The sequence below is a fragment of the Biomphalaria glabrata genome, chromosome 8 (genome assembly GCF_947242115.1).
Source record: "Biomphalaria glabrata chromosome 8, xgBioGlab47.1, whole genome shotgun sequence".
NCBI lineage: Eukaryota > Metazoa > Mollusca > Gastropoda > Planorbidae > Biomphalaria > Biomphalaria glabrata.
The window spans coordinates 36,544,656-36,557,326 of record NC_074718.1 but is presented as its reverse complement, the minus strand read 5'-3'; the positions used below and the strand labels follow the sequence as shown (position 1 = coordinate 36,557,326).

Here is a 12,671-nt window from a genome sequence, read left to right as displayed (position 1 = left end):
TTAAATAAATTGTCATTATTAATTATATTTTTTTAATGACTGGCCCCTTCTACTCAGTTTACTGATTTCTAATACTGGGACACTTTTGGTTGAGTGGATAAATACTTTAACAATGTCATGCTGATGCAGACAAAGCACCATGTATTTGTAGAAATCTCATGACATACTTATGTAACAACACAAAATATATTTATTTAAGTGGCAATATTTTTTTTAATGTTATATCTGTGATATAGTAAGCTATGAGCATTCACCTATACAATACTCAGACTAATGAAGAGCTATGTATTCTATTGAGAGTTGAATGATTAACTTTTTGTATCATATACATATTAAAACTGTTCATTAGAAATATATTTTTGTTACGTTTTGTCCTCATCTGTTCTTTAACACCAAAGAGGGACATGTGACTATAGTTCATGAAAATCTGCTCCGTATATTGAAATTAAATTTCTATGAAATTTGAGCAAATAGAAAGTGATCACATATAATTCTTTTTTTTTTTTGTTTCATTTACACAAAAGGAGCCAGGATTTTTAATATCTGAACGATAATAGATAAAAAATATTTTAGTTACAAAGGTGAAAACTTGACAATTCTTATATCATTTTTATTCCTATTTGCTACTTTCAATGCAGAATATTATATTTGAATCCATACACTGATAAACAGTTGTGAAAGATTATCTGGCCACCATCTTGGTAAAAGTGAGAAAGTTATGGGTCAGTCAGTGTGCTGACTACACAACTTTGTAGCACCTTTGCTTCATGTACTTACTGTACTGTGGATGGCTGCCTGGTCATGCGGTTTGGGCGCTGGACTGTCGTTCTGACATATTGATGGTCCAGGGTTAAAAACCCTGCCTGCTCCCATTCCCTGTTGTCCTGTTTGGACAAGGAATTAAATTATCTTCAACTCTGAAGGAACATTCGAAACATCTAAAAGATTTTACAAACAAAACATTTTACTTTCAGACTTGTGTTGTTTAAGCCCAGCTAGACTAAATTTCAAACTAACTTTGAACCTTGCCAGCTACCATCTCCCACCGTCCTTCGGCAGATTTGGGTTAGGATGTAATAATCTTCAATTCTGTACGAACATTCGAAACATGTAAACAAACAAATCAAGTATCATTAACTTTGAAACAGTATTTTTCAGTTTGTATTCCTTAACAATGCATTTTATATGTGCATGTTTTGACATATGTTCTGCAATTAACAATGTACAAGATCTGTAGTCATAATATTTGATGTACACTATATTCACATATGTGGTTGAATTGTAAACATAATAATATAATAGAAAAAAAAAATTGTAAAATAAATAGTCTGCCATTGATGTGAAAGCTATTTAACATGTAAAAAAAAATTATTTATTGTCTGATTTTCTTGTTTTGAAGATGTCATGGTACCCTGCAATCTATTACCAAAGACCATCATCATTTTGTTTTGTTTGTTTTTACCTCCTGGTTTTTCATTTACTTAAGTATTACAACTTTATTCAGCAGTTGAGAAGCTATGTATTTCCTAGTAATATCATTTAAGTTTATTTATGTACATTTTGTTTTACCTAGTTAAAAGTCAACCATAACAAACAAACAAATTTTTAAAGCAAAGTGATAATTCACCGTTGTTTTTCTTTTGCAAACATATTTGCAATCACATAGACATCTACTATCATACGAATGAGCTACCTTCTACTACTTTGTCCTTTTAAACCGACTAAAGTATGAATATCATCAAAATATTTATTGTATAAGCATCTTATAAAATCTACGTGCATTATACTTCACGGTTGTTGGTTCTTTTGTGTTGAAATAACCATTCGTTTTTGTTGTTTTTTTTTTAGGGTCATAAAATTAGGGTAGAAAGTTGGTGCACCATACAGGATCTGAGAACCGCCTGTCTCCACTCTTCACTGTCTTTTGCCAGGATTAGAATCTCTTACATAGACAAGCCAGCCCATCGCGTCCCCATGTGACTGTCTGTCCTTCTTTTCCCTGATACAGTTCCCTGCAGGAAAGACTTTGCTAGTTCCGAGGATCTCGTTACATGTCTGACCTTCTTTTCCCTGAGGAAGTTCCCTGCAGGAAAGTCTTTGCTGGTCCCGAGGATCTCGTTACATGTCTGTTTGGTTTCGTTACATGTACAGTCTAAGGCCGTACAGTCTAAGCTTTTGAAAAAACAACATTGGTCAAAAGGTCATTGTGGAGTTCGATCGCCATTGTGATCATCTTTTCAATGTCCACGTTTGTAATGCTGCATTTGTGTGTGATACCTAATTAGGTATAGGAATTTGTATTCATTTTAGGGGACCATTATCGAAGTTTCTATGATTATTGGGGGGGGGGGGGGGGGTTAGTCATAGGGCTGCGCCTGCTCTGTGTCTTCCTCTGACAAAATATGCCGCTGCAAATGAGTCTGCTTGGTCACGTGAAACACTGCACTCATCTTAAATTCTCGAAGTCGAAGAAAATGCTTTATTACTAGTGTAGAAAAGATAGGGAGAATTCTGTATGGATTAGCATTAGAACGTGAACGTTACAAGTGTCACTGATACTGATACAATTGACGACATAAATCAGCAAAACGTGTTTGTTTTTGAAGTAAGTTTAACAGAATAAATGTGTGCTTGTCTCCTGTGTGTATTTCATTTATTTTGCTCATCCTAAGTGTGACAAGATAGTTCTTACCGTGCTGCATGTCCATGCCATTATTGAATCTTGTACAACCAATTTGTCTCCCATTTGAACACAGTTGCATGAAGATTGACAGTTTTCATAATAAAAAATGTGTTTCCACTTCATTTCGTCTTTTTGTCAATTATGTTCACTTTGAGGGATCGAATAATAAGAGAAAAAAAATCCGCTCACCTATCAATCTCCATCTTAAAAACATCGCTACTCTTAACTTCGTAATTTCTTACTTTGCCTAAGACATTTTGGGGGCGCTTGGCATCTAAATTCGGGTCCTGGGTTTGAATCTATGTGAAGACTGGGAATTTGTATTTCGGGATTTTAGGGCGCCCCTGTGTCCTCACAGCTCTAATGGATAGCCTACCTGACTTAATTAAGTTGGGGAAAGTCGGGGGGGGGGGGTTGTCGTTGTGCTGGCCACATGGACACCCTTCTCATTAACCGTTGTCCAAAGAAATAGATGACCTTTACATCATTTGCCCTATAGATTGCAAGGTCTAAAATGGGTAGTTTACTTTTGTAACACATTTTGTTGTAAAATGTTTTACATGTTTCGGATGTTCCTTCAGAGTTGAAGATAGTTTACTTCCTAGTCCAAACCTCCCGCAGGACGACGGGGGATGGGAGCGGGCAGGATTTGAACCCTCGACCATCGATAAATCCGAACGACAGTCCAGCGAGCAAACCGCACGACCAGGCAGCCATCCATTTTGATCTGATCCAAACACTGTATGAGTAGAGTTCTTGCATTTGGGTAAAAAGCTGTTACAACATTCTGTTAATTCTTCAAATGAGTGTCGTGAAACATTGTGTCAACTATTTCAGGTATAAAACTGAATGTCACTGACGTTTTGTAGAACTGAATAAATTAACAGTTTTTCTACTATCATGAAATCAAAACTTTCCAGCTATTTATAGATTAAGATCTAGTCACGTGGTTCCGTTTTAGACATCTTACAACCATATACGTACGTATATGTCCATGCATACAACACAATAATAAACCTATTCTGTATCAATAATTTTGTCCAGCACAATAAAGTCGTGGCACAGCAAACACACTTAGACACTATTGTAATAAAAACGAACTCAACACTTATAAGAGCTCGACAAACTGTTCAAATTACTAACAAACGGCCATTATTATTCCGAGAAACCTGTTATTAATAATAATTTTTTTTTTTAAATGTATGTGTATAATAAACCTATTACTTTTAATCCATATTGCACACTTAGCCTGGTGCTGCTCTGTAGAATGCCGAGGCTAAGTAAGAAATAGAGAATGTATTGCCTACTTTGCCTGAAACTAGAGGCCGCAGACAAAAGGCTCAGAGAAGAGAAGATAGGCTCCAGAAAAGGCAAATCATGAACTGATCTTCATCCTGCGAACCATCATTGATCAAAGTCTGGAATACCAACAAAGACTAATTATATTTTTTATAAATTTTGATTTCCATTGCGAATCACTCAGGAAGATATCTAAAATTTGTCTTGACTGCAAATCAAGCTCTTATGTTAAAACAGACGATGGAATAACGGAGTTCTTCAACATTGTAAGACAACGGTGTATTTTATCCCCAAACTGACGGACGGACTGGACTTTACATACGATATAGTGACTCTGGAATACCATCAAATTTATACAAGAGATTACGTTAGACGCACTTAAAATTGGCCTCCGGATAAATTTTAACAAAACCACAGTTATGCATATTGGCTACTGGTCAACAAGTACTACGTCAACATTAGGCATACGGAGTTTGAACAGATAGAACTATTCACCTATTTAGGCCACGTTATCACAAGTGATGGAGATGCATATCACGATGTTTCATGTCGGATGGGGAAAGCAGGAGCCGTCTTCCAAAAACTACGGCCTATCTGGGCAAAAATATATTGATAAATATCAATCAGCCTGGAGGCCAAGATCCCCCTCTTCATAAAAATCATAGTCGCAACGACCACTTATGCCATAAAGGTTAAAAGACACTAAACTAAACAGTGATGGCTGAGAAGGATCCTGTAAATAACATACCAAGATCATCATGACTGATCATATCACCAATACAGAAATTCTATCTCCCTGGGTGGAAATGGTGAATCCTTATACAAAGACGAACTTTAGACGAAACACGCATACTAAAGTCAGCCATAACAAGGAACTTAGAAGCTGAAAAGAGGAAAGCGAAAACAAAGGCCGTCCACAAAAAAAAAAAAGGCGTCACATTTTCTTAGAAGACCTAAAATCAGTGGGCACCAGCAAGGAAAAGGGTGTGGAAATTGCATATGACCGAACTCTGTGGAGTGAGTTTGCCGCCCTATGCGCTGATCGGCGCAGGACCAAAGTAATTCTTTATCTTTGTGTCTTTCTGGGTATTTTTATTAGCTTGAGTTTTTGTATTTTTAATTTATGGTTCATAGAGTTTAGTGTTGTATGTATGATTAATACTTTACTTATTAGTCTTCTGTCCTGAAGTGTCTCTAAATTTGATGATTTTACTAAGGGTTAGTGAATATGAATATTCGTTGTTTTTCTTTAACAAATCACAGGTTTTATTTAGATTACGGTAAAGAATTATCTAGGCGTGTGAAGAAAGCACATATATCTATAGGGATGAGATAATCATAAAGGTCTCGGTGTTTAGTTTATGCCTTTTGCTTAAAAGTCATTGATTTATTTTACGATCTAGACCTCTATGTGTTAGAGATATGCCTATAGAAGTCTAGATCTAGTCCTATGCCTCTGGGAAATGCCGAGAGAAAAATATTTCTAAAGAAGAAAGAAAAAAATCTTTTTTTTTTCCCATTAGATAAAACAACAACATGTTGCAACCTAGGAACAATGAAGTCTAATGCAGTCACAGGATTCTGCCTGCTCCCTCCGCGTGTTCCATTCAGAAGTTGTAATGGCTTCATTCATGAAGAGAGGGTACAGGTGCCCTCTAAATTAACCTGGTCTCCCATGATCTACAGTTATTACCAAGGCTAACCTCTACTGCCCGGAATTCCTCTGACACCTGAAGCTAGAGCTAGGGTGGGTCGGGTACGACGGGACTCAACTGTTTTGCCAGTTTATATTGTTTTCCCATGTTTACGTCCCCTCTATTGCTTCGAGACGTATTCCCCCCAATAGATGCTCAGCAACGGACGCATTTCTTTTTCCTCTAAACTTTTTTTTTTTTAATTTTACGACATATTAAGCCTAAGTCCAGTCAACCCCCAGGTGTTATAAGGAAACAGGATGGGTTATAGAAAAACTTAGCTAGAGTTTAAAAATAATATCGGGGGATAGGGGTATTATGAGTTAAAAGCGGAAACCTGTATAGTTTTATTGGCGAAGGGACAAGATAAGCGAGAAAGAGCGAGCCAAGGTGCGCTCTTGCGATTGGCTGATTGGTGCCAGAACGTGCACCCCTTTGCTAGTGGTGTTCTCCGTCCGTGCGTTTTCCTTCTTTCCAACTCCACCAAAGCCATCCGTGGAATTTCAGCCAAAAATAGATCCTGGCGTTGACCCATCTTGAAGAATGTTAGGTTTCAAGGTGTGACTAGCTGCCAAACACAATTACAGTGGAAAGGGGCTTATAATGACTTTGACAATGTCCCCATGTTATGTCCCTCGCGGCCTCATGTGGTGTCAGCCGAGTAGGCATTCACAGAAAAGGTGAGACACAGAAAGCATATATCTATATGACAGGTGATACGTATTGTGTTAGATCTAGGCTAGTTTTTGTGTGTTCACGAATATCACAACTCTTGCTTGCCGTTGCAAACAGAGCCAACGAACGCAGCGGCGCCATTCGCCAAAACCAATGCGAGGGCAACTCGTTTTCAACATGGCGGAGTATGAGTTTTTACTATGACTGAGTAGGTACAGATGGATAACTTTTCTTCTCGCATCATTTGTGAGCAAATAAAGTGTTTATTCTGCTTTCAACGCTTCATAAATTTGGATTTCTGTCTTGAGTCACAAACAGTTGATCATACGTTATGGTCCAATAACTTTTAAAACATCTTTTAAAACTTGTTGCATGATTAAAAGTTCTTGAGTTTTTTTGTTTTGTTTTTTTTTTTACCTTTTCGCGTTTGTCAGTCTAGCACTGAGGGTTAGGTAAGTCAGCTGTGCTGTTCAGGCTTTCCCTTCAGCAGCCGAGGTACGATTAACTGAGAATTAGCTAGATATTCTACTATCTAGACTAGATCTAGAAATCTAGATCTAGATTTCTATATCTAGATCTAGACCTCTAGGGGTAGACTAGTATGAACTCTATAAAAACTCTATATTCCTATTTATTGGCTCTATCTAGATTATAATATACTATAATTCTAATATAATTTTTTTAATAGTTACTAGAGTCTAGGAGTCTAGGGCAATCTCACTTAAATCTCAGTAGATCCTACCCTGTCCTTTCATAATGTTGTTCTGTCAAAAATCAAGTTTTTTGTAGGGTTTATTTTTGTGTGCTCAGGTCAATACTCTATGTTAGTGGAAAGTGTGTGTGTGTATCATTTTTTAAAGTAAGTAACTTTGACTTTATGACTTTATCATTATGTATAAATGTACAATGTACATTTTAAAATCATTTTCACATTAATGATTAATGGGTTTGAAATTTCAAAAGAAAAATGTATTCAATAGCTGGTATTTGATGACACTTTAATTAACATAGCTAGGTTAGTAGAAAGTGGCTTTTTTACAGGACAATACAGTACCATTTGCAAATGTGAATACACACACACACAAATATACAGAATAACAAGAAAAACATAAAAAATACTTAACATATAATATGTAATATATATATATATATAATATATATTTAGTCTCACAATAATAAATCTGCGATTATAAATATTTTTACCTATTGTTTTTGTTAAGTGTAATTTCATGCTTTTAGTTTTCTCAATGCGCTATTGCATATCACTTGTCTAGACCAGTTATGAGAGGGGTGGGGGGAAGAAGGGGGTGTTTGGGTGAATGTTACAGTGATTTGCTTTTTAAATGCATTAAAAAAAAAGTACAACTTGAATTTGAACTCAAGGCTCAAGCCTTCTCAAGGGGACTAATTCAATTTATACCATCACATCTGTCAAGTACTATTTCTTTTCCTTGTTTGATATCTAAAAAAAAATTAGTTACCAATAGTTAATTAACTAATAGGTTAATTTTATTTTGTTGATAACACATTTTTTTTTTGGGTAAAGTAGAAAATAATTATCTTTCAAACATTATAAAACAATATCATTGCAGTGGAAAATTTAATATTGCTATTGTCTATTGATGAAATGAAATGTACAATATTAAGTTTAATGTTGAATTACACCTCAAAAAGTTTTTTTTATTCAGTTTCTAATGAGCTCGTTATAGTTATATACTGCTTAGGAATTTTTATACATTTTTTAATGAATAAGGAAGATTGTCATGTTGGATTTTGCTAGTAACATTGAAAGTTATGTGACATTTTGTTTATACTAAAAATTGTAACTAGTATGGCATCATTTACTTGTGTGTTCTTCTGTTATGGCTAATAATAGCTGTGGGAATTCTATATGTCAAGATACTCCATAATAATGGGTGAAACACTAGACTCTAGCATACTATAAAAGGAAATACAGTTTAGTAATATATAATATATATATTCAAGGCTTCTTGTTTGTCAGTTTGGCTAAATAAATCTAATTTCAGTGAAACAATTTATATGAATAGTTTACTTCAGAGATACAAATGTTCTTGTTGTTTGTGTTTGTAATGTTATTACAGCGCCTTGAGCCTACTTTTTGTTTGTTAACAGCGCTTTATAAATAAAATCATTATTATTAAACTATGAAACTTTCAATTCAAGGGTTTGGTTTTGTTACTGTGATTTAGTCTTAATGGGTTTGTATTAAGTTTGTTTAGGAACAAGTAATCTGCTAGGTTTAGATAATCAGCAATTAGACACTGTATTTAGTTACAGTTTCTGTTAATTAACCATTACATTCTGAGCCATATTTATACTTGAAAAGGCCCTAAGCTATTTGAGATATGGGGCCCTTAATTAGTCTAGGTATTATATGTCAGTGCTAAATATTTTTTGGGGCTCTAAACTATAGCACTAGTCACTCTTGATGAGAACTGTCATAATGCAAGTTTTCTGTTCCCATTTGAGAGTGATGTAGCATGCTAGTTTTATACTTTTGAACACAGGTGATGTAGTAATAACTTAAATTAATTGAAAAAACAACATATAAGTAAATTTTTTCTAATGTAATATCCACTGATACATTTTTGAGATATAATCTTTTCACTTTATCAAACCAAACTTCAAAACTCCGTTAGTCTCCATTTTTATATTCTAATAACAATTCTTCTGAATATTTCCACAAGTTTAAAGATATTTTTAAACTGAAGGAGGATCTGGTCTTCATGATGCCAGACTTTTTAGCACTAAATTTTTTAGACAATTAAAATTTATGCTCATTTTATTATGTCTTAACAAGTAAAAGAGTAAAAGTAAAGTTCCCCCTTTTAGATTTTGGGATCTATAGGGCAGATGATGTTAAGTCATCTGTTTCTTTGGCCAACAGTTAATGAGCAGGGTGTCATGTGGCCAGCACAATGACTAACCAACTTTACTTTCCCCAACTTATGTCAGGTACCTATCAGAGTTTCGTGGACTCAGGGGGACCCTAAAAATCCAGAAATTCAAAATACCAGTCTTCACCAAAATTCGAACCCAAGACTCCAAGTTCAGAAGCCAAGCACATAATCACTCAGTCACCTCGCCCCCCATCTTAACAAAAAATTATACAAATCTAGGTTTTGTATTTTTGTGTGTTCAAACATATCGTTTATGGGAAGAATAATAATTATTTTTTACTACGATTCTGGATATATAAGTTTGTTGTGTAATTATTGTTATGTCTTAATATCATAATGTTATGTGGGTTTTAATATTTTCAATATTAATATGATTTATTTTTGTATACATGTACAAGTGTTTGTGTTTCTCATCATTTTCTTTTATTATAGTTGACTCTTGATAATTCAACAGTTACACAGATGATAGGGTATCAGATTACCAAAAATGTCAGATTACCAAATGTTAGCTATACTTCAGAGTATAATTTGAAAAGATATTCTCTTACACTTTCAAGGCTTAAAAAAAACTAGATGAGAAAGAAAGAGCTTCTGCAAATTTGGGATGTTAGCTCAATTTAAGGGTTTTTCGAGTGGTGATGTTTTCAATCTAATTTCAAATTGTCCTATTTTCTCCTAATTTTTTCTTTGTTTCATAATGGGAAGTGACCCATAAATTGAAAAAATAGCAGTAGGACTTTCATCTCCACTGTCACAGCTGTTTATGATTTTCCATTTTTCTGGAAGTTATATTGTTTTATGCTTATGTTTGCCCAATTTGCTCTCCATTATACGAATCATAACAAAAATTCCACACTAAAAATATGACAGGTAAGGGTTATATAGAAATCACAGAAAGACACTTATAAAAGTATCAGTATTTAATTCCTCAAGAAACAAATAAAAAGGGTGAGATGTGCGTGTCACACCACACATGTGCAGCGGATACATACATTGTCACTGCTTTGGTTCACTGGCTGTCAGATTGAAAAGTTGCTGGAATTTTTTGGTGTGCTTGTAGTTTTTTTTTACTTATGGCTTTAGATAAGAATCTGACCTATCATAATTCACAATATTTATTCATGAAATAATCAGAACCTTTATTAAAACTTTGGAGAGGGGTGTCTATTATAGTGAATATTTTTTTTTTATTTCATATTTGCACCATAACAGCTGCAACAAGACAGACATACCAATTTTAAAGTACTCTATATTAATGATCTGGAAATTCCAGAACTGTTTTATTAGAAGATATTTAAAAGAAATAGCCAATTCCAGAAATGTTACATCATAGTAATTACAACTTTTGTTGTAAATAAGTTATAAGCCACACCATCTTTTTCTACTGACACTAATAGACTAAGAAAAGTCTTCCTTGTCTAATAAATTGCTAATAATGTTTTATTGTTTAATATTGAATGTACATTACCACATTGAAGTTTATAATCATTATTGTGAGCAACACAATGCTTAATACATAATTCGTATTATATATACATTTCTTTTTTTATTACTTTTGAAAAATCTAGATATAACATTAATGTTTTGTAAGATTTGGTCATTTATCAAGCTTATCCAAAACTTCCATACAGGAGTTTGCTTTAAACTTGAACTAACAGAATGACAGCCCAAAGTGCTGAACTCACAACCTATAAGTACAAAAAGTACAGTTCAAATATTACCCATTTATTTGACCTAAATTGCCATTGCTCCAGAGGGGAAATGTACAAACAAATGAATAATTAGCTGTATGTGCTAAATAACTAGAAATCATTTATCTTCTCACTAATTTGATTCCATGAACAGTTAATTTTTTTTCTTTAGCCACAGTACTCCCACATAATTCTACTGGGCTATGATATGTATCTAAAGATTTTTAACAAATCATGCAACATTTATTTTAAAAAAATGGACATATGAATCAAAAATATATTTTTTAATGAAATATTTTTAGCAAGCACTTGGTAGAGAGAAGTTTTACCTTTAAAAAAAATTCAATTGCTTATAATGTAATTCTATTTGTGTATAACATATAAATGCTTTGCTCTGTTATCATAAGAAATATATGAATTTAGTTGGCCTGGTAAATCAATTTCTTTGGAAGCCTGCTTGTGACTATCATTTTCTTTGGGTTAATATTTTTTTTTCTTAATGACATTTTCTTTTATAAAGCAGCTCTCTAAATATATGTTTTAAGAACTCTGGGACCTTATTGATTTTGATGTATAGTTGATTGCATGGACAACTGCTGAAATAAAAACAATTTGATTGAATCGTCTATGGTTTGTCTATAACATACTAACTTACTAGCATTTGAAGGAGCAAAATTGGTATCATGATCCTATTTATCTTATGATTTGTATTTCAGCTAGGACCAAAATCCCCTTATATTTGTCTCATTGTTTCCCATTATGAGGTGCCTACCCTCATAGTTTAAGTTCTTAAGTCAGCTCTTTGTGAAATATGAGATGACTTGTGTCTTTGTTTTATTTCATAAAACATTAACTTTATATGATGTGTGTGTGTATATATACATTTGTTTTTATGTTTTGCTTGTATACCTCAAATTGCTTGAATGAAAAACATTCTTTGACCATTTTCAAATGACAAGTTTTTAGTGTTTTTACATTTAACAATGAAACTGAACTTTCATTTTTTTTATGTAACACAAAGCTACAAACAAATTTGTTGGAAATGTAAACATTCTTAAGGGGGTACACTTATTTTTGTATAATATATATATATAAAGGTTTGCAGTTTTTAACTTAAATATATTTTACAAATATGCTCTAGTAGGATGCATATTCATGGGAAACTGGACCCTGGGTGGATATGGTTCTCAAAAACGGCTTTAACGAATTTTCCTAGTTTAACAATTGATGTATATTATTGGGAAAATAATCTCAAAAACGGTTTTAACGAATTTTCCTAGTTTGACAATTGATGTATATTGTTGGAAAAATTATTGGCCACATTTGGAAAACTCTCAAAGTTTGACCATTAAAATTTTTTGAAATATTATCTTCTAAAATTAAATTTGGTCTTGAAAATCTTTATCTTGAACATACACATCAGGCTTTTTTTTCGCATGTAAGCTCCATTTATTAAAGAGTTTATTAAATAAATAGACATTTAAGAACTTCTAAGTCTGGATCTAAAGGCTTATCATAAGAATTTAATATAGTAGATTTATAAATTCGCTTAACCAGAATTTTTTCATTGGAAGGGGGTATGTGGCTGGGTAAAAAATGTTCCATTTAGATATCTATCATTCCTTATTTACTGAACAACATAATAAAGTTTGGGCAGCTGTATAAAGGAGTTCTCTTTTTTTCAAAAGTATTTATTTTATTCATATGA

The 12,671-nt window shown here is 33.5% G+C and overlaps 1 protein-coding gene across 1 annotated transcript in view; it reads left to right on the top strand.

Moving 5' to 3' along the window:
* The first annotated feature begins 6,146 nt into the window (after positions 1-6,146).
* LOC106075534 (rho guanine nucleotide exchange factor 17-like) overlaps positions 6,147-12,671 on the top strand; it is a 54,440-nt gene continuing 47,915 nt past the window's right edge. Inside the window, exon 1 of the mRNA XM_056037263.1 lies at positions 6,147-6,356. The gene's annotated coding sequence lies outside the window, so the exon portion shown is untranslated. The remainder of the gene's footprint in view (positions 6,357-12,671) is intronic.